This window comes from Chlorocebus sabaeus, chromosome 23 (assembly GCF_047675955.1).
Source record: "Chlorocebus sabaeus isolate Y175 chromosome 23, mChlSab1.0.hap1, whole genome shotgun sequence".
NCBI lineage: Eukaryota > Metazoa > Chordata > Mammalia > Primates > Cercopithecidae > Chlorocebus > Chlorocebus sabaeus.
In genome coordinates, this window is record NC_132926.1 from 40,145,839 (window position 1) to 40,172,415 (window position 26,577).

At 43.2% G+C, this 26,577-nt stretch overlaps 1 long non-coding RNA gene across 1 annotated transcript; it reads right to left on the minus strand.

Moving 5' to 3' along the window:
- Window positions 1-1,856: 1,856 nt before the first annotated feature.
- LOC140709968 (uncharacterized) lies at window positions 1,857-15,841 on the minus strand. Its single transcript, XR_012090836.1, has 3 exons — window positions 15,746-15,841; window positions 7,229-7,341; window positions 1,857-1,941 (listed from the first exon to the last, which is right to left on the minus strand). It is a non-coding gene; the product is annotated as an uncharacterized lncRNA (long non-coding RNA).
- Between the last annotated feature and the right edge of the window lie 10,736 nt (window positions 15,842-26,577).

Consider the following 26,577-nt stretch of genomic DNA (forward strand, 5'->3'; position numbering starts at 1 on the left):
AGAGCTTATATTATAGTCACAATAGAGATTTCCTTTTTGTTTTCCTAGGGCAAAGGGCAAAGGCTCCCACTCCTCACCCAGGTGATATCCCCAGAGCCATGCTCTTCCAGTTCAGCCATCTCCCTACATGGGAACTTCCTGTTTGTTGAGACCACAGACAAAATGACTGCCCGTAGGACTGACCGTCAGCCATGGGAAGTACATATATTAAACCATTAAACAAAAAAAGACATGGAATAGTACCCTAACTTTGAGTGGACAGTCTCTTTCTTAAATCCTATCGTAAATCCATTTTAAGAATTTAGGTTGCCAGGCTGGGCACAATGGCTTACGCCTGTAATCCCAACACTTTGGGAGGCCGAGGTGTGTGGATCACCTGACATCAGGAGTTCCAGACCAGCCTGGCCAACATGATGAAACCCCATCTCTTCTAAAAATACAAAAAATTAGCCAGGCATGGTGGCGCATGCCTCTAATCCCAGCTACTTGGGAGGTTGAAGCAGGAGAATCACTTGAACCCAGGAGGTGGAGGTTGCAGTGAGCCGAGGTCGCGCCATTGCATTCCAGCCTGGGCAACAAGAGCGAAACTCCGTATCAAAAAAACAAAACAAAACAAAAACAAGAATGTAGATTGCCTTTCAATATTCTGAAATTTTTTCTTTTTTCTTTTCTTTCTCTTCCTGTTTCTGAGTGAAATGCTTCCTAACTTGGATAAAGCTACCCTCAAATACCAAGGCTAGCTGTCAAGGTCAAGGTCATGCAAGAAATGCAGCAAGTAAGGGCGTTGCCCCACACTTTAGTTCCTCTGGGCACTCTCAGAACTCACTAGGAAGAGAAGCCCTGTCCCCCAGCCCTGTACACAGGGTGCTGTAGAGGAGGACCCAAAGATGCCACCACCTTGTTCTTAGTGGAGCTCAGTGCAACTGGGAGCAGAAAGGCACACAAACAATGCAAAGGCAGAAGGAGGCTGAGAAGGAGGAACACGTAGAGTTAGGCTAAGGATGGGACGAGTCACCTGAGTATGGGACGAGTCACCCCCAGGGCCACACCCTGGCTCATAGGACAGGGCTGGGGGAGGGTGAATTTTATATCGCTTCTCAGAGCTCCCTGCCATACAGATGGGCCCATCACAGCAGTGACCATTACTTCCATGTACTGACCGTTCACCGCATGCCAGGCACCACTCAGAGTGCTTTCCATGCATTATCCCATTTGGCAGAGAGAAAATAATACACTCTGGAGTTTCTTTTTCAGTCAGCAAATTGTTTTAAGAGCCTACTATGTGTCAGGCACAGTTTTAGGTACTGGGGAAACAGCAATGCCAAGGCCAAGTCCCTAGTCTAAGAAATTGCACCTGGCTAGGCATGGTGGTTCATGTCTGTAATCCCAGCACTTTGGGAGGCCAAGACAGGTGGATCACCTGAGGTCAGAAGTTCAAGGCTAGCCTGGCCAAGATGGCGAAACTCCATTTCTACTAAAATACAAAAATTATCTGGGCATGGTGGCGTGTGCCTGTAATCCCAGCTACTCGGGAGCCAGAGGCAGGAGAATCACTTGAACCTGGGAGGCGAAAGGAAAGAGAGGGGAAGAGAAAGGAGGGGAGGGGGAAGGGAAGGAAGGGAGGGGGGGAAGGAAGGGAGGGAGGGAAAAAGAAAGAGAGAGAGAGACAAAGAAAGAAAAGAAAGAAAGAAAGAGAAAGAGAGAAAGAGAAGGAAGGAGAAAGAAAGAAAAAGGAAGGAAGGAAGGAAGGAAGGAAGGAAGGAAGGAAGGAAGGAAGGAAGGAAAGAAACGGCAACAGATGCTTAAGTTATTGCTGTTAAAAAAAAAAAAAAAAAAAAAAAAGAAAGAAACTACACCAGAGACCAGGTCTGGGTATCACATCTGACTCCGCCTTTTACTAGATGAGTGACAATTAGTGCCTCTAGACTTCAGTCTCTCCATCTGTGAAACAGCAAAATATATATACGTGAGAGAGATATAGATATAGCATATCTATATATCATATATAAGATGTATATCATATCTATATAAATTCACCTTAAAGGTTTGTGCAAGGATTAAGTGAAATAAATATGTACCTAAAGTTCTTGGAGCAGTGCTCCCAACACAGTAAATGCTTAATAAATACTGGCAACTACTTACAATGCTTGAGGAAGGTACTCTTCCTGCCTCCACTTTTTAGAATTGTGGTAAAATATATATAACATAAAATTTTAACCTTTTTTTTTTTTTTTTTTTGAGATGGAGCCTCATTCTATTGCCAGGCTGGAGTGCAGGGGCGCAAACTCAGCTCACTGCAATCTCCGACTCCCTGGTTCAAGCAATTCTCCTGCCTCAGCCTCTGGAGTAGCTGGGATTACAGGCACGCGCCACCACGCCCAGTTAATTTTTGTATTTTTAGTAGAGATGGGGTTTCACCATGTTGGCCAGGATGGTCTTGATCTGACCTCGTGATCCTCCCGCCTTGGCCTCTCAAAGTGCTGGGATTACAGGTGTGAGCCATCGCGCCCGGCCATTTTAACCATTTTTAAGTGCACAGTTGGTAAAATACATTCACACTGATGTGCAACCATCACCACCACCATCCATCTCTAGAATTTTTTTCATCTTCCCAAACTAAAACTCTGTATCATTAAACAATAACTCCTGTTCTCCTCCGTCAGCCCCCAGCAGCAACCCTTCTGTCTCTATGAATTCGACTACTCCAGGTACCTCATATACCTACAGCTATATGAATCAAACAGTATTTGTCCTTTTGTAACTGGCTTATTTGACTTAGCACAGTCTGTTCAAGGTTCATCCATGTTATAGTGTGTGTCAGAATTTTCTTCCTTTTTAAGGCTGAATGATATTCCATTGTATATATGTACCACATTTTGCTTATCCATTCATCTGTTGATGAACACTTGAGTTAGTTCCATGTTTTAACTACCTGTATTGTGAATAATGCTGCCAGGAATATAGGTGTTGTTAAAGCAAACAATGGAGGTTTGTGGTGAGCCGAGATCGCGCCATTGCACTCCAGCCTGGGCAACAAGAGTGAAACTGTTGTTGTTAAAGCAAACTAAATATGGCCTGAGAAGGACTCCCTACTTCTATATTTGAGTCCTTGTGGAGGAACTGTAACCTAGCTTAATAGGCAGACAAGATTGAAAACCTGACTTAGGAGTGTGCACCTGTAACAACAGCTGAGTCTTGGCCAGTCCCAGCGGCCAAACTTCAACCACTCATTGACTGCTAAGTGTTCAAATTGTGTTCAAATAAGGCAAACGCCAACCTGTAACCAACCCAGCTGTTTTTACACCTCACTTCCAATTTATCTACGTCGTTTCCCATTTTTTGTCTACAAATCTTCCGCCACGTGGCTGTGCTGGAGGCTCTCTGAATCGGCTGTGATTCTGGGGGCTGCCCAATTCATGAATCCTTCATTGCTCAATTAAACTCCATTAAATTTAATTCAGCTGAAGTTTTTCTTTTAACAGTGTACAAACACCTCTTCAAGATTCTGCTTTCAATTCTTTTGGACATGCACCCAGAAGTTATATTGATAGATCATATGGCAAGTCTGTTTTTTTTTTTTTTTTAATTTAAAAAAAATAAAAAGAGGCTGGGCACAGTGGCTCATGCCTGTAATCCCAGCACTTTGGGAGGCTGAGGCAGGTGGATCACCTGAGGTCAGGAGTTCGAGACCAGCCGCACCAACATGGTGAAACCCCGTCTCTACTAAAAACACAAAAATTAGCCAGGTGTTGTGGCTAACGCCTATAATCCCAGCTACTTGGGAGGCTGAGGCAGGAGAATCGCTTGAACCCGGGAGCCGGGGGTTGCAGTGAGCCGAGATCGCACTATTGTACTCCAGCCTGGGTGACAAGAGTGAAACTCCATCTCAAAAATAAAAAGAGACAAGGCCTCACTATGTTGCTGAGGCTGGTCTCAAACTCCCGAGCTCCAGTGATCCACCCACCTCAGCCTCCCAAAGTGCTAGAATTACAAGCATGAGCCACCACATCCAGCTATCTGTTTGATTTTTGACAAACCGCTATACTGTTTTCCATGATGGCTGCACCGTTTTACACTCTGACCAACAGTACACAAGGGTTCCAATTTCACCACATTCTCGCCAATACTTGTTCTGTGCTGTTGTTTTGATAGTAGCGATCCTAATGGGTGTGACTTGTATCTCATTGCAATTTGGATTTGCCTTTACATAAAGATTAGTAGGGCCGGGTACGGTGGCTCATGCCTGTAATCCCAGCACTTTTTGGGAGGCCGACGCAGGCGGTTCAGTTCGAGATCAGCTTGACCAACATGGAGAAATCCTGTCTCTACTAAAAAATACAAAATTAGCCAGGTGTGGTGGTGCATGCCTGTAATCCCCGCTACTCGGAAGGCTGAGGCAGGAGAATTGCTTGAACCTGGGAGGCGGAGGTTGTGGTGAGCTGAGATCGCGCTATTGCACTCCAGCCTGGGCAACCAAAGTGAAATTCCATCTCAAAAAATAAAAAAATAAAAAATAAAAAAGATTAGTGATGCTGGGCATCTTTTCGTGTGCTTATTAGCTAGCCATTTGTATGTCAAAGTACTTCAACTCAAGTACTTTGCCCATTTTTTAATTGGTGGTTTTTTGTTATTGTTGTTGAGTTGTAGCAAGGTGTTTTCCATGCATTTCTTTCTTTCTTCCCACATGCATGTGGCATCTCTTATTAATCCCCCACCCACAGTCAGGCACAGATATAGATCCCCTCGGCATTCACTCCTCCACCTAGAAGGAGTGATATCCTCCAGGGCACCTCAGGCGCCCTCAGATGATAAACAAAGTCTGCAATAGTAGCGAGAGCCAAGAAGTACACAAACAGAAAGGAGGGAGGGGAAGGCCAGCCAGGGAGATAAAACAAACAGGCTCTAGTTCTCTCAGTCCAGTTCATACTAAATTAGCTACAAATTATCAGTGCCTCAAATCCAAAGACAGACTGATTTCATATAAATTTCATCTTTGAGCTTCACAAGAGGTATGGGTCTTTTGCACATTCTAGAGGCACCCTCCCAACCTGCCCAATAATTGAACACCTGCAGCAAAGACCAGAAGGAAGAAAAAGGCTGAGAGGCCTGGGAAGATGTTAGATAATGTGCAAACAGCCTTCTGGCAGGAGAAACTGTCAGAGAGAGTGCTTGCTCCCACACCATATTCTTCAGAGGTGGAGTCTTAGAACCACAGTGTAATGAGGAAGTTGATGGTAACAAAAGAAACGAGGCCATGACAAAAAGTTGTGTGGGGAAGACATGTGAGAATGAAATCACAGATCCCTAGAAAATGTAACCAGAGACCTCAGTTTTAAAAATCACCCACTCTCCCAGCCTGGGCAATGTGATGAAACCCTGTCTCTACAAAAAAATACAAAAATCAGCCAGATGTGGTGGCGTGCACCTGTAGTCCCAGCTACTTGGGAGGCTGAGATGGGAGGATCACTTGAGCCTGGGAAGTCAAGGTTGCGTTGAGCTGAGATTGCACCACTGCATTCCAACCTGGGTGACAGAGGGAGACCCTGTCTCCAGAAAACAAAACAAAACAAAACAAAACAAAATAAAAAAACAAAAAATGAAACACCCACTTTCTTTACTTTTTTAATTTTCATTTTTTAGTTCTGGGGTACATGTGCAGGATGTACAGGTTTGTTACCTAGGTAAATGTGTGCCATGGTGGTTTGCTGCACCTATCAACCCATCACCTAGGTATTAAGCCCTGCATGCATTAGCTGTTTTTCCTAATACTCTCCCTGCCACTGCACTCCCCCAACAGGCCTGGTGTGTGTTGTTCCCCTCCCTGTCTCCATGTATTGTTCAACTCCCACTTACAAGTGAGAACATACCGTGTTTGGTTTTCTGTTCCTGTGATAGTTTGCTGAAGATAATGGCTTCCAGCTTCATTCATGTCCCTGCAAAGGACATGATCTCATTCCTTCTTTTGGCTGCATAGTGTTCTATGGTCTATATGTACATTTTCTTTATCCTGTCTATCGTTGATGGGCATTTGGGTTGATTCTATGTCTTTGCTATTGAAATATCCACTTTCTTTTTCTTCCTTCCTTCCCCTCTCACCTCTTCCTTTCTTCCCCCTCTGGTTATAGGTGCTTATCTAATTACGCTGTTGCTTAAGAAATCCCAAAGGCTAATCTTGAAACCAGGCACAGAGTTTTCTTTTTGGAATCCTCCTGTTTAGGAGGAGTCATGAACAATTACTCCACCACCATCAGGCCAAAATCAAGATAATGCCAGCCAGACCTCCAAACAGGCAATTACCCAAGATAGCCATCGGAACAAGACACACAGATGCTGTACCCTGCACCTCTCCCTCATGCCTCCCATACCAAGTTTCCCTTTAAGAACCCTAGGGTAAATGTTAAAATTTAAGATGGTATTTTAGAATGCTAGCTCACCATCTTCTTGGTTTGCTGGCTCTCTGATTAAAACCTGTTTTTCCTCCCACCAAACCTCACCTCTTGTGTTTAGCTTTTGAATGGCAGAGCAGAGCAGACAAACCTGGGTCCAGTTACAAAAAGGCAGTAATCTATGAGGCATTTTGTAAACAAACTCACTTCTCTAACAGTGATTGCAGTCCTGCCCCAGGCTCCTCCTCCTTAATGTCAAAATAAGACTATAGCGTAGGAAATGTGCTAAAGATGCAGGGTCATGGGCACCATCCTTAAGATATGGCTCCAGTAAGTCAAGGTGGGCCCAGGAACCCGCATCATTACCCAGATGCCCACAAGGAAAGTGTTGCTGGTGGCCAGAGCCCACAATCTGAGTCATGTTGGCCACTGTCAGTGACAAAGGCTCCCCTGGGCTTTCCCCAGTCTGTGGAACATAGACTCTGTTCCACCTTTTCCTCCTCAAATCCTGGAGAGGATTCCTGAACAGAAAAATTAGAGGGTGAGGACATCTATCCCATGACAACAGGATTCTTCCCTTCCCAAAAGAATTGCTAAGAGGTGCTCTTATTTTTCAGGAACTTGCCTCCAAGTGTTTGCCACATTAAGAGCGTGAGGGAGCAGTTTGGCAGATGTTCAGGGAAGAGATAGAGAGCATTTAAGAGCTGTGGTGAACTGTGCATTACTGAGCAATGAAGACAAAATAGGAATCATAAACTAAAGTCACAAACAGAATAGGATTTGGCTCATATATTTGTCAAGAACACATCCATTTGCAATTGAAATAATAATGATAGTCTCACCTAGGTGCGGTGGCTCAGGCCTATAATCCCAGCACTTTGGGAAACAAGGTGGGAGGATTGCTTGAGCCCAGGAGTTGAAGACCAGCATAGGTAACATAGTGAGACTTCTGTCTCTACAAAAGTAAAAAAAGAAAAAAAAATTAGCCAGGTGTGGTGGTGCATACCTGCGGTCTTAGCTACTTGGGAGGCTATGGTAGGAGGATCACTTGAGCCCAGGAGGTCAAGGCTGCAGTGAGCCGTGATTGTGCCACTGCACTCCAGCCTGGGTTACAGAGTGAGACCCCATCTCAAAATAATCATCATAATAATGACAGTCTTATGGGCAAGTCCTTGTGTTAATTATGCTTTATACATTAATTCACTTAAAAATATATTCACATATGAAATGTACACATAAATTAACAAGTAAAAACTACAAAGAGGCTGCATTTACAGATGATCGCAGAATAGCCGAGCAATACAGCCTGTGGTTTAGCCCATGAGCTCTAGACAAATCCTGGTTCAAGTCCTGGCTCTGTCATTTATCAACCATGTGACCTTCATAAGGAACATCTTCAGGCCTTGGTTTCCTCATCTGTTAAATGACACGTGTAAAGCTCTTAGCACAGTCCTTGGCATGTAGTAAAACAGCCTCTAAGTGTTTTTAGTTCTTGTTGTTGTCTTAGTGCTGCCAGAGCACAGCATGAGCCCCTGCCCTGCAGCAGAGTGAGTTGGGTCTGAAGCCACTTTGGACTTCACACACAGCCCCACGGCAATCCACAGAGATCCAAGGAGCGCCATCAGGCTGGCCTAGATACTGAGATGGTATCCTGAGACAACAGCAACCCGCCATCTTTTCCTTGTGTCCCTCTGACGAGTGGGACATCACCAGCACTCACACTGGATGATGCTCCCTATACAGAAAGCACGTCCTAGAAACTGTGGAGACCTATAAAGTAAGGGTGAGTTTGCTTTAAGAATCAAATTAGGTAGTAGACATATTGTGCCTGGCACACAGCAAATAATCATTATTATGCATTAGTAGAATCTATAACTTTATATAATTTGCTGTAGTGTCTCTAAAATACAACCTTATGAATAACAATTAGGATTAATTGAGCACCTACTCCAAGAGCCATCCGTTGGGTCTGGATGCTCAATACTTTCACCTTTTTCTGATGACAGCACTCCATTTTCCTTTGGGGAACTGCCTACACCCCTTCCATGGTTCTGGTGGGATGGCCAATCACAGTCCTCTATTCCAGTCCCTGACAGTTTCTTTAAAACCTGATCAGCCTGAGACCACCAGGAATGAGCCTATAGTCTGAGGAAATCAGATTTCTTGCCTCCAAGCAGTAAGGTGGGGCACTCCAGAGGATCTCCGGAAGGAGGGCAGCTGTCTTGCAAGATTTGGGTTTCTGCTCAAGGATTCTAAGGAGGGTTGAAGGGAAGCACCCATCAGTTCTGGGTTGGATGCTGTTTTGGATGAGGGATTAAGAAGAGCAAGGATTAACTACGGATTGAGCATTTTAATGAGGCCAGGGCAGCTGAGCTGTTGGTTATCCCCAGTATTAGGTCAGAAAAGCAAAGCATGCCTCTGCCATTGTCTTTGGTCATAGGTAAAAGAGCAGTGGCCACTTGCAGAGGGTCCTTACAGCATTTCACAGCCACTACATGACTTCGGGAGGAACAATGTTTCTTGCCGGCTTTGTAGCTGGCTCTAACTTTTCTGTCCTCTTAACCTGCTGTTTTCTTTTCCAGGACAAGTTGATTTTCACTTTCAGTCCTAGATACAGTTTTACTCTTTTTGCCCCAGTGGTGACTTTGAACAAAGACACCCTTCCTCATGACACTTTACTGCTATTTGCTAGACAGTTGTCATAATAAGTGTTCAAACCTCTGATGACTATGATGGGTAACCCCTGAAGTTTACAAAGCCTAATTGTAATTGTAAGCAGCAGCCCTGCCCCACGTGCCCTGAGCTGGGGCAATCAGGCACTGGGAGCTGGGGCAGGAGACTCTTAGATGGGAGGCAAAGGTTGGAGGAGGCCATCTAAGGAAGAGTGCCAAGGGAGGCTGGGCCACAAACAGTTGTCGCTGAGATTCCTGGCACTGCCTGGGCTCTTCGGGGCCTCCCTGAGGACTGATCGTTTATCTCTTCTTTTGATTCTGGAGCAATCCCAATCATTTCCCAGTAATCCTTGTTAAACTGAGCCAGTCAGTTTCTGTTGCTTATAACCCCAGAATCCTAAATAACATATCTGTTTTTGCAGGTCTTCTATTGGATGGTGGGATAGAGAGGAATAAAGTGCAGGCTCACAGTGGTATACTCACTGTGTACCTATGATGTAAGGGAGTGATTAGTCCCATGACAAAATGATTCTTCCCTTTGCAAAGTAATTCACCCCTGGGTCCTTCCCTTTCTCTCCTAACCCCTCATTCTGTAAACTCTGTGAATTCTCACTATAGGCCGGGCGCGGTGGCTCAAGCCTGTAATCCCAGCACTTTGGGAGGCCGAGACGGGCGGATCACGAGGTCAGGAGATCGAGACCATCCTGGCTAACACGGTGAAACCCCATCTCTACTAAAAAATACAAAAAACTAGCCGGGCGAGGTGGCGGGCGCCTGTAGTCCCAGCTACTCGGAAGGCTGAGGCAGGAGAATGGCGTGAACCCGGGAGGCGGAGCTTGCAGTGAGCTGAGATCCAGCCACCGCACTCCAGTCCGGGCGACAGAGCCAGACTCCATCTCAAAAAATAAAAAATAAAATAAAATAAAATAAAATTCTCACTATATCCCCAGTGCCTGGCCCACAGTAAGCCCTCAACAGATTCACTGAATGAATTAATGAATAAATGAATGGAAGTTACCAACAGCTCCATTTCTACAGATAGGAAAACTGAGCCTCAAAGAGACTTATAATTAAGCTTATGCACACGCTATTAACAAGTGGTAGAAGGCCAGGCACGGTGGCTCATGCCTGTAATCCCAGCACTTTGGGAGGCTGAGGCAGACGGATCTCCTGAGGTCAGGAGTTCGAGACCAGCCTGGTCAACATGGAGAAACCTCGTCTCTACTAAAAATACAAAATTAGCCAGGTGTGATGGTGCATGCCTGTAATCCCAGCTACTAGGAAGGCTGAGGCAGGAGAATCGCTTGAACCCGGGAGGCAGAGGTTGCGGTGAGCCGAGATCACGCCATTGCACTCCAGGCTAGGCAACAAGAGCAAAACTCCATCTCAAAAACAAACAAACAAACAAACAAAAAACCTGGTAAGTGGTAGAGTTGAAATTCAAAACCAGGTGATTCTGCATCTTCACTACACCACACATACTTCCCTTATTCACCCTAGAAAGAAACTCTCCTTTTCTTGCATAGGAGAAAACCAAGGTCCCAATGAAAGGTTTTAATGTCAAAATGTCAACTTCCAATTTAGTGGTTCCTCAAAAAGTTAAATGTAGAATTACCACATAACCCAGCAATTCCACTCCTAAGTAACCCCAAAAGAGTTTAAAGCAGGTACTCAAATAAGTACATATACACACATATTCACAGCAGCACTATTTGCAATATTCAAAAGGTAGAAACAGCCCAAATCTCCATCAATGGAATGGATAAATTGTACATATACACACAAAATATTATGTAGTCACAAAAAAGGAGTAAAGTATTGATACATGTTATGATGTGGATGAACCTCAAACGCACTCTAAGTAAAAGAAGTTAGACACAAAAGGTCACATATTTTATAATTCAAGTTATATAAAATATCCAGAATAGGTAGATCCATAGAGACAGAACACAGATTAGTGGTTACCAGGACAGGAGGGAGAGTGAATGGGGAGAAACTGCTTATCAGGTACAGAGTTTCCTTTTGGGGTAATGAAAGTGTATGAACGTTACAAAGTGGTGGTTGTGCAATATTGTGAAAGTCCTAAATGCCTCCAACTAGTTCACATTAAAATGGCTAATTTTTTGGTCAGGTGCTGTGGCTCACACCTATAATCCCAGCACTTTGGGACACCAAGACAGGTGGACTGCTTGAGCCCAGGAGTTCGAGACCAGCCTGGGCAACACAGGGAGACCCTGTATTGACAAATATATATATATATAAAAATAAATAAATACAAATTTTTAAATGGTTTAATTTAAAAATTTTAAATTTTAACATTTCTATGTTATATAAATTTCACCTCAATAATACAAATATCTTGGCCAGGCACAGTGGCTTATGCCTATAATCCCAGCACTTTGGGAGGCCCAGGCAGGCGGATCACCTGAGGTCAGAAGTTCGAGACCAGCCTGACCAACATGGAGAAATCCCATCTCTACTAAAAATACAAAACTAGCTGGGCATGGTGGCGCATGCCTGCAATCCCAGCTACTAGGGAGGCTGAGGCAGGAGAATCACTTGAACCCAGGAGGCGGAGGTTGCGGTCGGTAAGCCAAGATCACATCATTGCACTCCAGCCTGGGCAACAAGAACAAAACTCTGTATCAAAAATAATAATAATAATAAATCTTAAAGCCACTGAACTGTACATTTAAAATGAATTAAATGGTACATTTTATGTTATATATATTTTACACACACACAAAATTCACACTCCAGGAGCCACCCTGACACTCAGGAACACCAAATGTTGCCCATGGCATCTCTCCTAGCCCCGAGGAACACAATAAGCACTCAATGAATGCTGATGTTTTTAACTCATTTTTAGGCTGTGCTGGAGAGAAGCCTTCTCCTGGAGGCAGTACGGTCGAATGGCTAGGAGTACAGACACAGGAGTTCAAACCTCAGGTCAGCCTCACCTTATCAGCTTGGTGACTCTGGGTGATTTATAAACCTGTCTATGCAAGTTTTCTCATCAATAAAATTGGAAAAACAGTGCCTACCTCAGAGGGTTGTTCTAACGACTAAGTGAAATGATAATGTGTGAAAAGCACTTGGAACCATCCCTAACAACACAGTAAGTGTTCAGTAAGTATCAGCTGCTAGCAAGAGGGTGATTATACACTACAGTGGGTTCTGCTGCTCCCAACCCCTCCATTTTCACCAATGTTTACCATACTACCTCTCTGTAATACATTTTGTGCTGCAAATAACTGGTTTTGGCAGGAAAGGAGTTATTATCTTCAAAGTAAGCTGACTCCCCAAAGAGAGACTTTTTGTGATGAAATCCCAAGGAAGCTCCAGAGACCCCCTCCTTGGTGTTTCTGTCCATTAGCAGTAGGGAGCTCCCAGGAAATAAATTCTTTTTTTTTTCTTTTTTTTAAACTGAGATGGAGTCTTCCACTGTCACCCAGTCGGGAGTGCAGTGGTGCGATCTCGGCTCACCGCAACCTCTGCCTCCAGGGTTCAAGCGATTCTCCTGCCTTAGCCTCCCGAGCAGCTGGGACTACAGGCGCCCACCACCATGCCCAGCTAATTTTTGTATTTTCAGTTGAAACGAGGTTTCACCATGTTGGCCAGGATGGTCTCGATCGCCTGACCTCATGGTCCTCCCACCTCAGCCTCCCAAAGTGCTGGGATTACAGGAGTGAGCCACAGCACCCGGTCTAGGAAATGAATTCTATACCTAGTAATCAGAGTGGTTCCTGTGCCCTTTGGCTGCTTGTGCAGTTAAGCACATTTATCATGAGCTCTTCTTCTCAGTCATTCGCTATGTGGGATGAAGCTGTTCCCCTCTGGGATTAGGACTTCCCCCATTTCCACCCAGGCTGTTTCTTGTGCTCTGTGATGTGGAAGAGACTTGGAGATGTGGGAAGCGTCCCACACAGCTGACCAGCCAGGCATAGAGGTCCACCCGCCTGCAGAAGGGTCACCAGGCTCAGAAACATCCTGTCCACACCTGCAAATCTATCTGTGCCTCCTGTTCATGCCCAGCCCACACATTCAAGTTTTTAAATTCATTGTTTTCAAAATAATTAAAAGTCTCTTGCTCACTCTGACAAAATAAGCCGCCATGTTGTGAGATGTTCTGTGGCGAGGCCTATGTGGCAAGGACCAAGGGAAGCCTCCAGCTAACAGCTCATAAGCAACTGAATCCTACCAATAAGCATGTGAGTCAGCCAGTGTTCCACAAAGGGGCTGGATACGCAGAGCGACCCCCAAATGCCAGAGCCAAGAAACCAAAGGAGGTTGACAAATCCAGCTTGTTGGTAAAGGATGATTTGTTGAGGTAACTCAGACAGAAGCGTGGTCTTGGGTGGCCACAAGACAGGTAGATGTGTTACTCCCCAAACCCAAGGATTATACACTATGGGGAAATAGTACATACGCTCTGGCAAGACAGTTAAAAGCAGCCCTCCAGAATAGTCAAGAATGCTGTGTGTGTCCTAGCCAATAATGTGTGCAATAACATCAAAGTTGCATTTTTCTTACACATAACAAATAAAAGTGGAAATAACAAATAAAAGGGAAACCGGGAGACAAAATCAGCCGGGTGTGGTGGTGCGTGCCTGTAATCCCAGCTACTTGGGAGGCTGAGGCAGGAGAATCGCTTGAATACAGGAGGTGGAGGTTGCAGTGAGCCAAGATCACGTCACTGCACCCCAGCCTGGGCAACGAGGGCAAAACTCCGTCTCCAAAAAAAAAAAAAAAAAAAAAAAAAGACCTAGATAGGGGCCAGGTGTGGCAGCTCAATCCTGTAATCCCAGTACTTCGGGAGGGTGAGGCAGGAAGACTGAGAGACTGAGGCAGGAGGATTGCTTGAAACCAGGAGACCAGCCTGAGCAACGAAGTGAGATCCTGTCTCCACAAAAAAAAAAAAAAAATTAAGGAAACAAAAAAAGACCCAGCTAAGCTGCACCTAGATTCCTGACCTCCAGCAACTTTAAGATAATGTTTTTGTTTTAAGGCACTACATTTTAGAGTAATCCGTCATTCAGTGAAGAATGACTAATATAGTTGAGGGTCAGTTTTATATGTTAACTTGTCTAGGATACAGTCCTCAGTCAATCAAACAGTAATTTAGTTGTTGCTGTGAAGGCAATTTTGTAGACATGATTAGAGTCCATAGTCAGTTAACTTTAGGAAATAGAGGCCAAGCGTGGTGGCTCACACCTGTAATCCCAGCACTTTGGGAGGCCAAGGCAGGTGAATCGCTGGAGTCCAGGAGTTCGACACCAGCCTGGGTAACGTGGTGAAACCCTGTGTCTAGAAAAAATACAAAAAATTGGCCGGGCATGGTGGCACATGCCTGTGGTCCCAGCTACTTGGGAGGCTGAGGTGGGAGGACTGCTTGAACCCAGGAGGCGGAGGTTGCAGCGAGCCGAGATCACAACACTGCACTCCAGCCTGGGCAACAGAGTGAGACTCTGTATCAAAAAAAGTGAAGGAAGGAAGGAAGGAAGGAAGGAAGGAGGAAGGAAGGAAGGAAGGAAGGAAGGAAGGAAGGAAGGAAGGAAGAAGAGATTGTCCAAAATAATCTGGGTGGGCCTGATTCAACCAGTTGAAAGGCCTTAGAAGAGAAGAGCTGAGGGTTTCCAGAAGAAATTCTTCCTGTGGACAGCAGCTTCAGTTTATGCCCAAGAGTTCCCGCACACCTTCCTCACAGCCTGACCTATGTATTTCAGAACTCCCTCGCCAACTCCCACAATAGTATCAGCCAATTCCTTGCAATAAATGTCTCTCTCTCTATATATATATAATTAAAATTAAAATTGTTTAATATACATAATGCATCACAGAGAATAAAGAAATGAAAACAGTATCAAAAGGATATGCCATAAAAAGGAAGACTCCCTCCACTTGCTGCCTTTTAGTTCCCTTCCCCCAAGGAGATCACTGTGACCTGTTTAACATCCTTCTAGAAATTGTCTATGCACACAGAAACATATATTTATTCTTACCTCCTGACCCTCATGCATGTTTTAGCACACATGTTATACACAGAGTTCTGTATCTTGCTTTAAAAAATTTATTTAACTATTGTGGTGGTCTTCCTATCAGTTCATGGAACTGGCTTTTTAGTAGCTGTATTGTACTCCATTTTACAAGTATGCAAAACTAGTCACTCAGTCCCTGACTGACGGATATTTAGGTTGTTCCAATATATTTTTTTAACAAGCTGGGATGCCATGGATGCCCTTCCAGAAGGACAAAGGACTTAGATTTCTTTCTGTTGGGTATGGCGCTTTCCCTCCCTTCTCCTCTCATTTTCCCCATGGAGTTGGCTGTGTATGTAGGGCACATCCTGTATTTTGTCCTACTTGACTTTGTCAAGACTCCTTCAGTGTCCTATGTGCAGCTTGTTTCAATACATTTAAAAATTCATCAGAGCTACTTTTCCTCGACAGTAACTGGCACCTAAATTAAATCACCTAAATGGCAACACTAGCTGAAAAGCGTATCTCCATAAAGATTTGGACAATACCTTCTGGTTTCATGCAGGTTCGGCTGAGGCAAGAACAGAAGGGAAAACTGAGAATTAAGGGTACTTATTATTCGGGAAAGGAAAACACTGTTCTTTGGCAGAAGTCCAAAGTCATGAATAGGAGACACCGTTAATTAGAGATAACTTCCAATCATACACACGTTCTGAAAATCGGCCAGTCGACGAGAGCATCGTGCAGTAACCCGACTCCTAAAGGTAAGCGGATCCACAACAGCCCGAAAGGCAGCGCATCAGGGCCGGCCCCTCGGTCCCCTTCGCTGCTCGACAGCAGCCAATGAGCAAGTGCCTCGCTCCCGCGCCGGCGCTCTCGGAAGTCGGGGGCGAAAGGCAGCCTTCGCCTGTGATTTGCTAACACAGCTGAAAGGCTTTAGATTCCTAAATACTTACGCTTCAGCAGCGCCCCCAACCCTGCATGACCTGCTTCCCTAAACCTAACACTAAATCAGCCCTGGGTGTTGGGAGACTTTCTCATCCAAGTACTGTTCTCTCTTGCAAGCAAACCGGAAGTTTCCTTTTTTTTTTTTTTTTTTTTTTTTTGGCATCAGATGTCAGGTTCAATGTAACGCAACTCTTTTAACAGTTGGACCTTATTTATAGTTTGTTATGAGTTTGGACTTATGAGTGACAGATGTACTAAAGCGGTTGTGAGTTTAGCAAAGTCAATCTCTTCCATTTTTGCAGTAGTTTATATGATGTTTTTTATTTGCGTATATTTGAACCCCTGATTGTCAAAAAGCAAGTGTAAATTCTGTCATGAAATTTCTGGCCAATGGACATTTATTAAACAAGGAAAAAGTCCTTTTGAAGCTCTCTGTGCAGTAATTGTTCATTTAGTATAAAAAATGATAGAAAGTTAGGTGGAAACTAGCATATACTAATGGCTAAACATAAAAGAGATGTAAGATTTTCTCAACTAATACTAAGAAAAGTGATACACTAACAAATTTTTTTGATTAAGAGAAACAGATTAAGACAAAAATAGTTGTAACAGAAGTTGTAATGGCCTTCCACACTATATCATTATCAGTCTTTCTGCTCAAATAACCATTTCAACATACTACTAACAAAGTATTTTCTGGTTCCAAAATTGCAAGCAAAATTTCAAATGCTAGGATAAAATCGACTGCCCTAATTTAAAAAAAGCTTCATTTATTATTACAGAGATTATCAAATATCTAAATGCCTCATCTTTTTATGGCATAACTACAATACAAGTATCACAATACAGGTTCAACTTTTCCTGTGCGCACTAGTTTTCTCATGAAAAACACTTGCAATAAGACAATTACAGGTAGAATCCCTTCCAGGTGAGACTTCAGAAACAATAGCAAATATTTGCAGAGCCTCTTGAGTTAGCAGTTAATGAGAACATTTTTACTGCTTTTGTTGGAGATAATACAAATAGAACTTCTGGTGGATGTATGCATACAAGTACACTGTTTATTTGATGTTGGAGCAAAGCCTCAGTGATTCTATGCAAGGTATCAGTAGTCCTGCCCATGTTCTCATAATGCTGCGTAAATAGCATTGGATGGATGTCTTCTATTGAAACTGAAGTAATTATCATGAAATTGTTCTCCTACTTTAGTATTTATAGCGTTCTAACTGAACATTTTAAGGATTTTTATGATTTTGGTATTCAGAATTCTTCATTTCTCTTGCATTCAAAAATCCATTGGCTCTCTTTAACAAATATAGTTGAGAGAATCTTCCATTCATTTCAAGCACTGAAATTATACTTTAATTATGAAGAAAAGGCCCCCCAAGTTCTTGACTTTTAAAATAATCCATTGAATGATGCCTAGTTATTTCTCATTCATAGTTTTCAATGTCAATTCTGCAATAGGATTCTGCAAATTGAAAGAGCAAATAGTGTTATGGAAGTACTACTCCATTGCTAAACGTATTTGTTGAATGTGTTGAAGGAGAATTGATGAAAAACACATCCCTTGAATTATCAAAACTATTCTTAAAAGGGACATTATATATGAACAGGAAAACAAATTTTAGCTCAAAGTGGACAATTATCACAACACTTGTTATGACCATCTTTCAAGATGGATTTCATCCCTTGAAAAATTCATTTTTTTCACATGGATGTTACTAAATACTCTTCCAGTGTGGGTACAAGTGGAATCACCATGTGTGTGATGAAAAAGAAAGAATAAAATCTACACTACACTATATTATACTGTATTTTTTTAATACATTGTATTTTTTAATTTATTACATAGGTTTTCCTTCCTTTCACTACACTACATTATGTGTTATGCATACAGGTACAATGTTTATTCAAAGTTGAAGCAAAACCTAAATGATTACATTACATGAAAAATTTCATGATAATTACTTCAGTCTCAATAGAAAACATCAATGCTATTTAAGAAGTATTATGAGAACGTGGGCAGGACAGCCAGTATCTTTCATGGGATCATTCAGGCTTTGCTTCAACTTTTGATAAACATTGTACCTGTTTGCATACATCCATCAAAAGTTCTATTTGTAATCTACATGTAGTGTAGTGAAAAGAAGGAATAAAAACTGATGACAATGCTCCTTTTTGTCAGTGGACAACATTTTAAAGAGTCATTGACCAAAAGAGGCAATGTGATCCTGAAGAATGGAAAAGGAAGTTATGCATGAAAGATGACACACGTGCTTCAGCCAATCAAATTTGAGGAGTAATTATCAGAGTTGGTAACTTTATGCCTGTGTACGTTCAATACACTGGCTTGTAAAGCTAATGTCAAGCATAATTTCTCATTAATGAATATTCAGTGGCCAAAAGAGCAAAATAAATTGGATGCAACCACTGCAGAAGTCATGATAAAATGTAAATGGAACACAGACTAATGCAAGGAATTTTATAAACAAATTCTGCAAAATGAACTATTAGGGAGTGCCAAATCTCCAGGGAAATATAATAAAAAGGTATGTAATTTAGATATTTACAATTTATTTCAGATAAGCAATGAATATGTTACTAAAAGTAACTTACTAAAAGTATAAGTCAGTGCATGCAATATTTTTCTATCTCAATGTACATATGCACAGGCAATTATAAATAATTCAGATTTCACTGATGTCCTGTACTTTTATTTGTTAAATCTACTCCCTCAGCCTCTGTGCTGCTGGGCCTTTGCTTGTGCTGTCTGTAATGCCTTCCTCCTCCTCCTAAATGATCAAATCCTGACTCTTTTGAGCCCATCTCAAAACCCTAGTAATAATGGTAATCGTCCCTTAATGAGGGCTAACTCTGTGCCGGGCACTGTTCTAAGTGCTTTATATATGTTAAATCATTTGCTCCTCCCTGAGATGATTATTCTTGAGAATAATAGTACAAACTATGTGGCAGGTATTATTTGCCTTAGATGCATTACATCATTTACCCTTCGTGAGGCCACTGCTCTTGATAATAATAGTATATACTGTAAGATGGATATTATTTTTCCTGTTTTATGGGTGAAGTCATTAGGGAACAAAGACATGTCATAACTTACACAGAAATTACACAGCCCAAAAGTGGTAGAGCTGGGATTTGAAGCCAGATACTGTGGCCGTGGAGTCCATTTCTGAACCCCAGACCTGCAAGTACCCTGCTCTGCCCTGTGAGACTCTTCAAGATATGACCCGCTTTCCCATTTAATGTTGGAACCACACAATTTATTATATTGTTTTTTCCTTGTGACGGAGCCTAAAATTACTAAATTTGTTCTCATTCCCTCCTTTAAAAGGAATTCTGCCATAGACAAGAGGTGGAATCAACTCAAGCATCCATCAACAGATGAATGGAAAATCAAAATGTGGTAGGAAGAGGCATAACTACAGTGATGATAAAAAGCTCAGTGAGGCCAGATGCGGTGGCTCACGCCTATAATCCCAGCACTTTGGGAGGCTGAGGCGGGCGGATCACTTGAACTCAGGAGTTCAAGACCAGCCTGGGCAACATGGCAAAACTCCATCTCTACAGAAAAAATAAAATTAAAAAAAAAAGCTGGGCATGGTGGCATGTGACTGTAATCCCAGCATTTTGAGAGCCCAGGGCAGCAGGATTGCTTGAGCCCAGGAGTTTGAGACTAACCTGAGCAACATAGTGAGACCCCATCTCTACAAAAAAATTTAAAAATTCACCTGGCATGTTGGCCCATGCCTGTAGTCCCAGTTACTCAGGAGGCTGAGGTGGGAGGATTGCTTAAGCCTGGGTGGTGGAGGCTGCAGTGAGCGGTGATCACACCACTGCAGTCCAGCCTGGGCAAGAAAGCAAGACCCTGTCTCAAAAATAATTAAACGAATAAATAAATAAAAAGTTTAATGATTGCCAAGGGGTTCAGAGAGTCGAATAGGTCCTAAATTATAGTGTCATATAGAATAGTTTCACTGTCCTAAAAAAATCTCCTATTTTTGGGAGGATTTTTGACACTATGCATGTGTCAAAACCCATAGAATTTTACAGCATAGAGCATACAAATTTTTAAAACATCATTTAGGAGAAGGATCCCAGGACAGAATATAGAATGTGGCAAAACAATATAACTGCATTAAAATGTATTAAACAACCTCACTGAAAGTTATAGAGGGGGAAAGATGCTGACAAGTAACTTTGAAAATTAGTGGAGCCTGTTAGATGAACGGCAAAAGAAACTGTACAGAAGCACTGTGCTCTACTTGATAAAGTTGTTTCACATGGGACTGAGGGTTACAATCCTGGTACTGCTATACATGCATACTGAAATCAAATAATTAAGTAAATGGATGGCAGATAGTAGGGGAAAATGTGGTATATACATACAATGAAATATCATTCAGCCTTGAAAAAGAAGGAAATCTTTCACATGCTACAACATGGATGAAGCTTGAGGACATTATGTTAAGTCAAAAAATTGTTTAATGGCTATAAAGTTTCAGTTTTTCAAGATGAAAAAGTTCTGGAGATTGGTCACACAACAATGTGAATATATTTAATACTATCAAACTATAGACTTAGAAATGGTTAAGATGGTAAATTTCATGGGGGCTGTGTGTGTGTGTGTGTGTGTGTTTACCAAATTAAAAAGAAAAAGAAAGGCCAGGTGTGGTGGCTCACACCTGTAATCCCAGCACTTTGGGAGGCCAAGACGGGCAGATCATGCGGTCAAGAGATTGAGACCATCTTGGCCAACACGGTGAAACCCATCTCTACTAAAAATACAAAAATCAGCTGGGCATGGTGGTGCACACCTGTAGTCCTAGCTACTTGGGAGGCTGAGGCACGAGAATTGCTTGAACCTGGAAGGCGGAGCTTGCAGTGAGCCGAGATTGTGCCACTGCACTCCAGCCTGGTGACAGAGCAAGACTGTCTCGAAAAAAAAAAAAAAACAAAGAAAAAGAAAAAAGAAATTCTTCCTTTGCCTTCTAGGCTTCTCCCCTCTCTTCTGCCCCCTAAGAAGCCAGTTTTTGGTGGTTTCAAATCTGGGCTTTTGCGATGAGAGAGAAGGGAGAAACAACTGAGAAGCCAAAAGGACTGAGAGAAATTTACTACAAGGAAGAGGAGAACAGAGCTAAATTGAAAGGAAAGCAAAGTAGAAACCCGCTTTGGTTGGTCATGTGGGTGTGCTGTTGGGACAAAGAGATTTTTTAGTTAGAATTAAGAATGAGTGGTTGGCTGGGCACAATGGCTCATGCCTGTAATCCCAGCACTTTGGGAGGCTGAGGCAGGCAGATCATTTGAGGCCAGGAGTTTGAGACCAGCCTGGTCAACATGGCAAAACCCCGTCTCTACTAAAAATACAAAAATTAGCTGGGTGTGGTGGCATGTGCCTGTAGTCCCAGTTATTTGAGAGGCTGAGGCAGGAGAATCGCTTGAACCTGGGAGGTGGAGGTTGCAGTGAGCTGAGATAGTGCCACTGCACTCCAGCCTGGGTGACAAAGCGAGACTCTGTCTCAAAAAAAAAAAAAAGAGTGGTGGAGAAAGTTTTCCTGGTTAGCAGTAAAATAAATTAATGAAGGAGAATTTTAAGAGGTGCTCTGAGTTCTGATTTGGATCATCTTTGATTTTCTTCTAGAGACACTAATAAAAATGTTAATTTTCAGTTGCTGGATTGTTTCTCTGAATATCTCTGATGAGAGAATAATAATAATATTAGGTTAAACAGTATGAAATTGCTGATATTTTATAGTTTTTGACCCAGAAAAGTCACAATTTCATATGGTTTAATAACTGGTATTTATTGACCACCCGCCATGTGTCAGGTGCGGTTCCAAATGCTCTACACGTGTCAATTCATTTCATCCTCACAGCTAGCCTATGAGTGACCACTATGATTATCCCCATTTTACAATTGAGGGAGCTGAACTACAGAAAGGTTAAGAAAAGTATCCCAGCTAATTAGTGATTGATCCAGAATCTGAATCCAGTGGGCTTTGGAGCCAGTGTTCTGAGCCACTTGGGGCTTTGGCTTTTATGTGCAAGGTACCACTGAGCTACAGGGAGTATGGGAAATGCAGAGAGCAGTGACATATGGCTATCATTATAGGAAGTAAGACAGGGCCTCTGAAAATGAAAAGGTGGAAAACAGCAAGTAGCAGAAAGAAAGGCTCAGCGAAAGCCTTGGCAGGGGATTCCACAAGCATGTGGAAGGGGGCATGATGTTGGAGTATAGGGGTGGGAAGTGGGGAGTCTCTGACGGGTCTGACATTGCACCTTCAGACACAAAGGAGTGGGTACAAAGGTTAAATCTCTTGTTCGCCACCCTCCCCATTTGTGGATTTTTTTTTCTGAGCGCATTAGATACATTGCTGCATAACAAATCACTCAATTTAGCAGCTTAAAACCACAAGTGTTTATTATCTTACAGCTTCTGTGAGTCAAGAATTCAAGAATGACTTAGTTGAGTGGTTGTGGTTAAGGGTCTCTCATGAGATTTCAGTGAAGCTACTGGCCAGGGTTGCAGTCATTTGCAGTCTTGACTGGGACTGGAGGATCTGCTTCCAAGATGGCTTCCATGGCTTTTGGGAGAAAACTTGTTTCCTCGCCACCTGGGCTTTTCCATAAGGCTGCTCCAGTGTGTCCCCCAAATGGCAGCTGACCTCACTGAGAAAGTGATCCCAGAGAGAAAACAAAGAAGAAGCTGCAATGGATGCTATGACCTAACCCTGGAAGACACACCCATCATTTCTGCACTATCCTGTTGGTTACACAGGTCACCCCATCCACTGTGGAATGAGACTACATAAGAGTATGAATCACTAGGAGCCATCTTGGAGGCTGGCTATCACACCAAGTTACTAAAATTCATAAAAATGTAATTCCTAGAGCCTGGAGGTCCACAAGGGTGTGGACTTGGCTTTGTTCATTGTTGTGTCCCCAAAACCTAAAATAGTGCTGGGCACATAGTAAAGGCTCAATAAATATTTTATAAATGAATGACAAAGAAGACCGTAGGGCAGGTGGCACTTTACTTGGCTTGGATGGAAGCATAAGATTCGTTAAGTTTTCAAGGTTTTTTGTTGTTTTTCCTTCAAGACAAAATCATTCATTTCATACAAATATTAAGCAGAATGTATCCTACCCCACAGCACCCACTTTACAAAAATATGAGTCAATGAGACGATGCTTTAAAAACTTTTAGCACAGTGCCTAGGACAGAGTAGATGGTCAATTATTTTGATCAAAACTTTTTATTAAAATTTTTTTTCTTTTTTTTTCCCAAAGAGGGGGGCGCAGTTTGTTTGTTTGAGACAGTGTCTTGCTCTGTCGCCCAGGCTGCAACGCAGTGGTGCAATCTCGGCTTACTGCAACCTTCACCTCCCGAGTTCAAGCGATTCTCATGTATCAGCCTCCTGAGTAGCTAGGATTACAGGCACGTGCCACCATGACCGGGTAACTTTTGTATTTTTAGTGGAGACAGGGTTTTACTATGTTGGCCAGGCTGGTCTCAAACTCCTGGGTTCAAGTGATCTGCCCGCCTCTGCCTCCCAAAGCGTTGGGATTACAGGTGTGACCCACCACTCCTGGCCAGATCAAATCTTAAGTTAGTGTGTGTCTATGGCAGATTGTATTTTTTAAACATGGCCATACTCATACATGTATCCCATCCAACATGCTTTTCTTATAATATTACTGAACTTCTTACACAGAAAGATGGGGGTCTATGTTTTCTCTTTTTAAATCTGGGTAGGGGCTTGTGATTTCTCCAACCCACAGAGCTCAGCAGAAGTGATGCTATATGACTTCTGAGACTAGGTCAGAAGAAGGATACAGGCTTAGCCCACCTTTGTCTCGATACACTTGCCGTTGGAACCCACCACTACGTTGTGAGGAAGCCACGGCGACAAGGAGAGCCATGTGCGAGTATTCTACTGACAGTGAGCACCCGTTGCCAGAGGTGTGAGTCAATGAGCTTTCATATGATTCCAGCCCCAGACTCTGAGTCTTTCAGTTGAGGGGCAAGATATCATCGCCACTGTATCCTGTCTGAATTTCCAGCCCACAGAAACTGTGAGAAATAGTCATTATTGTTGTTTTAAGTCACTAAGTTTTGGGGTAATCTGTTATGCAGCAATACATAACTAATAAAATATCCTTCCAGAATTTCCTCTAACTAGCTTCAGGGGAAAATGATATTTAATTATGTATTCACTCATTTACTCACTCAACCACGAAACCCAAAAGGGTATATTTGGCTTCAGACATGCTATTCTAGGGGGCTCAAATGATGTCATCAGAGTTCTGTGTCTTTCTTCTATTTGTTGTACCTTTCTGTAGCTCTAAGCTTTGCTCCATTTTACAGCTCAAGATTTCAGGAGAAGAGTATTTCTCCCCAGTAGCAGCATAAACCCCCAGGAAGACCTGAATCACCTGCTGTAACAGTGAGTCATGTTTTCAATTTCAAGTCACAGGCAATTCTCCTAAAAATGATTTAAAGATTAAGCCAAAAGGACATTTACCATTTACGTATAAGAAGCCCAGAGTAGGAAGTCCCAGTACTAGTCAGATAGCAAGGACATAAGTGTTTTCTCTCCTCCACTCTATCCTTATGCTTGGTGCCTCACAATTATAATGTGGCCTCCCCAGCTTCAGTCATCACAACTGCCTTCAAGGCAGGAAGGAAAGGGAAGGAACCAGAACCCACCAGTTTGTTTCTCAAGCACAGCACTTTTCTCAGGAAGTAAAATATCTAACCAGAAGCCATCCTCCTCCCTCGTTGGGCAGAACGAAGTTACTTGGCCACACCGTAGCTGTGGGAGAAGCTGTGAGGTCGTTGACTTTCCAGTTTCTCCAGTGGGAAGCAGCTAGGGAGAAGGAGGCTGTGAATGGCTGCTGGGTTAGTGTCTTCCATGCCTGCCTGGCCTTGAACTAATCATGGCCAGAGTCATGGAGTCTCTAATTGGTTCAATCCTAGGTCAAAGGGTAGGGCCAGCACCATACAAACTATGAATTGAGCAGAATTTGGGGGGTAACAGCTGGGCAGGTTGTTTGCCCAAAGCAAGGGTGCATTAGAAGGTATAAAAATATCTGACCATACAAAAGTTGCAGAGTGTTCCATTGTGTGGATGAACTCACAATTCATCTAATTTGCCAACTTTAGTTCCAAGACAAGAGGATGGGAGGATAAGTGCAGTTTAAACACAGGTGTGGAGTAGGAAGAGTACAGGGAGACAGGTTAGGGCTAGAGAGCATTTCAGTATGGTTAGAGAGTGGGCTGCAAGGAGGGTTAGGAGGAAATAAGGGGTAAATAATTACAGCTGGCTGTGAATGCCAAGCTATGCTAATATTTCATTTAATAGTCACAACAGCCACAGGAGGGCAGTATTACTTAATTTCCACTCAATTCTCATGTTTCAGGTAAGAAAACTGAGACCTGGGGAAGTTGAGTCATTTGCTTGAATTACTCACTCAAGAACCAGAAATTAGCCAGACCAGAATTGAAAGGCAGGTCTTTCCGATTAGTCCCCAAGCTGACCCAAGAGCCTCCAGGCTTCACAGAGACCCTGTACTGGTTCCCTGCAGAAGGGGTAACTCAGGGGAAATGGGCTCAGTCACCAGAAGTCACCGTCTTCCTGGAAAGGTCTGGATACAGATGCTGCAGACCTGGCCCACGTTATCAGACGTGTTTGGAGATTGGAGTTGGAGCTTCACTGTGAAACATCTGCAGTCCTAATGTTGAGACATTTCTGGTTGGGCGCGGTGGGCTCACGCCCAGCACTTTGGGAGGCCAAGGCGGGCAGATCACCTGAGGTCAGGAGTTCGCGACTAGCCTGGCCAACATGGTGAAACCCTGTCTCTATTAAAAATACAAAAATTAGCTAGGCATGGTGGTGGGCACCTGTAATCCCAGCTACCCAGGAGGCTGAGGCAGGAGACTTGCTTGAACCCGGGAGGTGGAGGTTGCAGTGAGCCGAGATCACACCACTCTACTCTAGCCTGGGCAACACAGCGAGACTCCATCTCAAAAAAAAAAAAACCAAAACAAAACAGATTTCTGACTGAATTTAAAAATAAACAAAGACTACACCAACACCAAGCCATTCACAGGCTCTCAGGATTTGGAAAATAAAAAACAAACAAACAAAAATAACACTGAGGCAAAAAGCAAGTCCCCCACAGTGTAAAGGTATCAGCTCCAACATCTCTGGTCTCATCAGGGCCTCACCAGATGAAGCCTACTCCTAGCAACCTGGTCTGGAGCTGCAGCTGGGCCCAAGGGCTGGGTGAGCACCTGGGGCTGTCCACAGTGAGCAGATTCAGCAGAATTGCAGAACGTGGCCACCCGGCTGACTGAGGAAGGCCCTGTCACCTGGCATGAAGCCAGGATTCCTTTGGCCTTTTGCTGCCGGAGGAAAACTAGGCTGATTCAGGAGATCTCGCCACTGCTCCCTAGCACTGACCAAAGTCCGGGATGTCAGACTGTGAGGTCATATATCACAAGTCTCTGTACTCCTTTGAGCCCCAGTTTCCATATCAATAAAATGGCGGTAATCATATCTGACGATT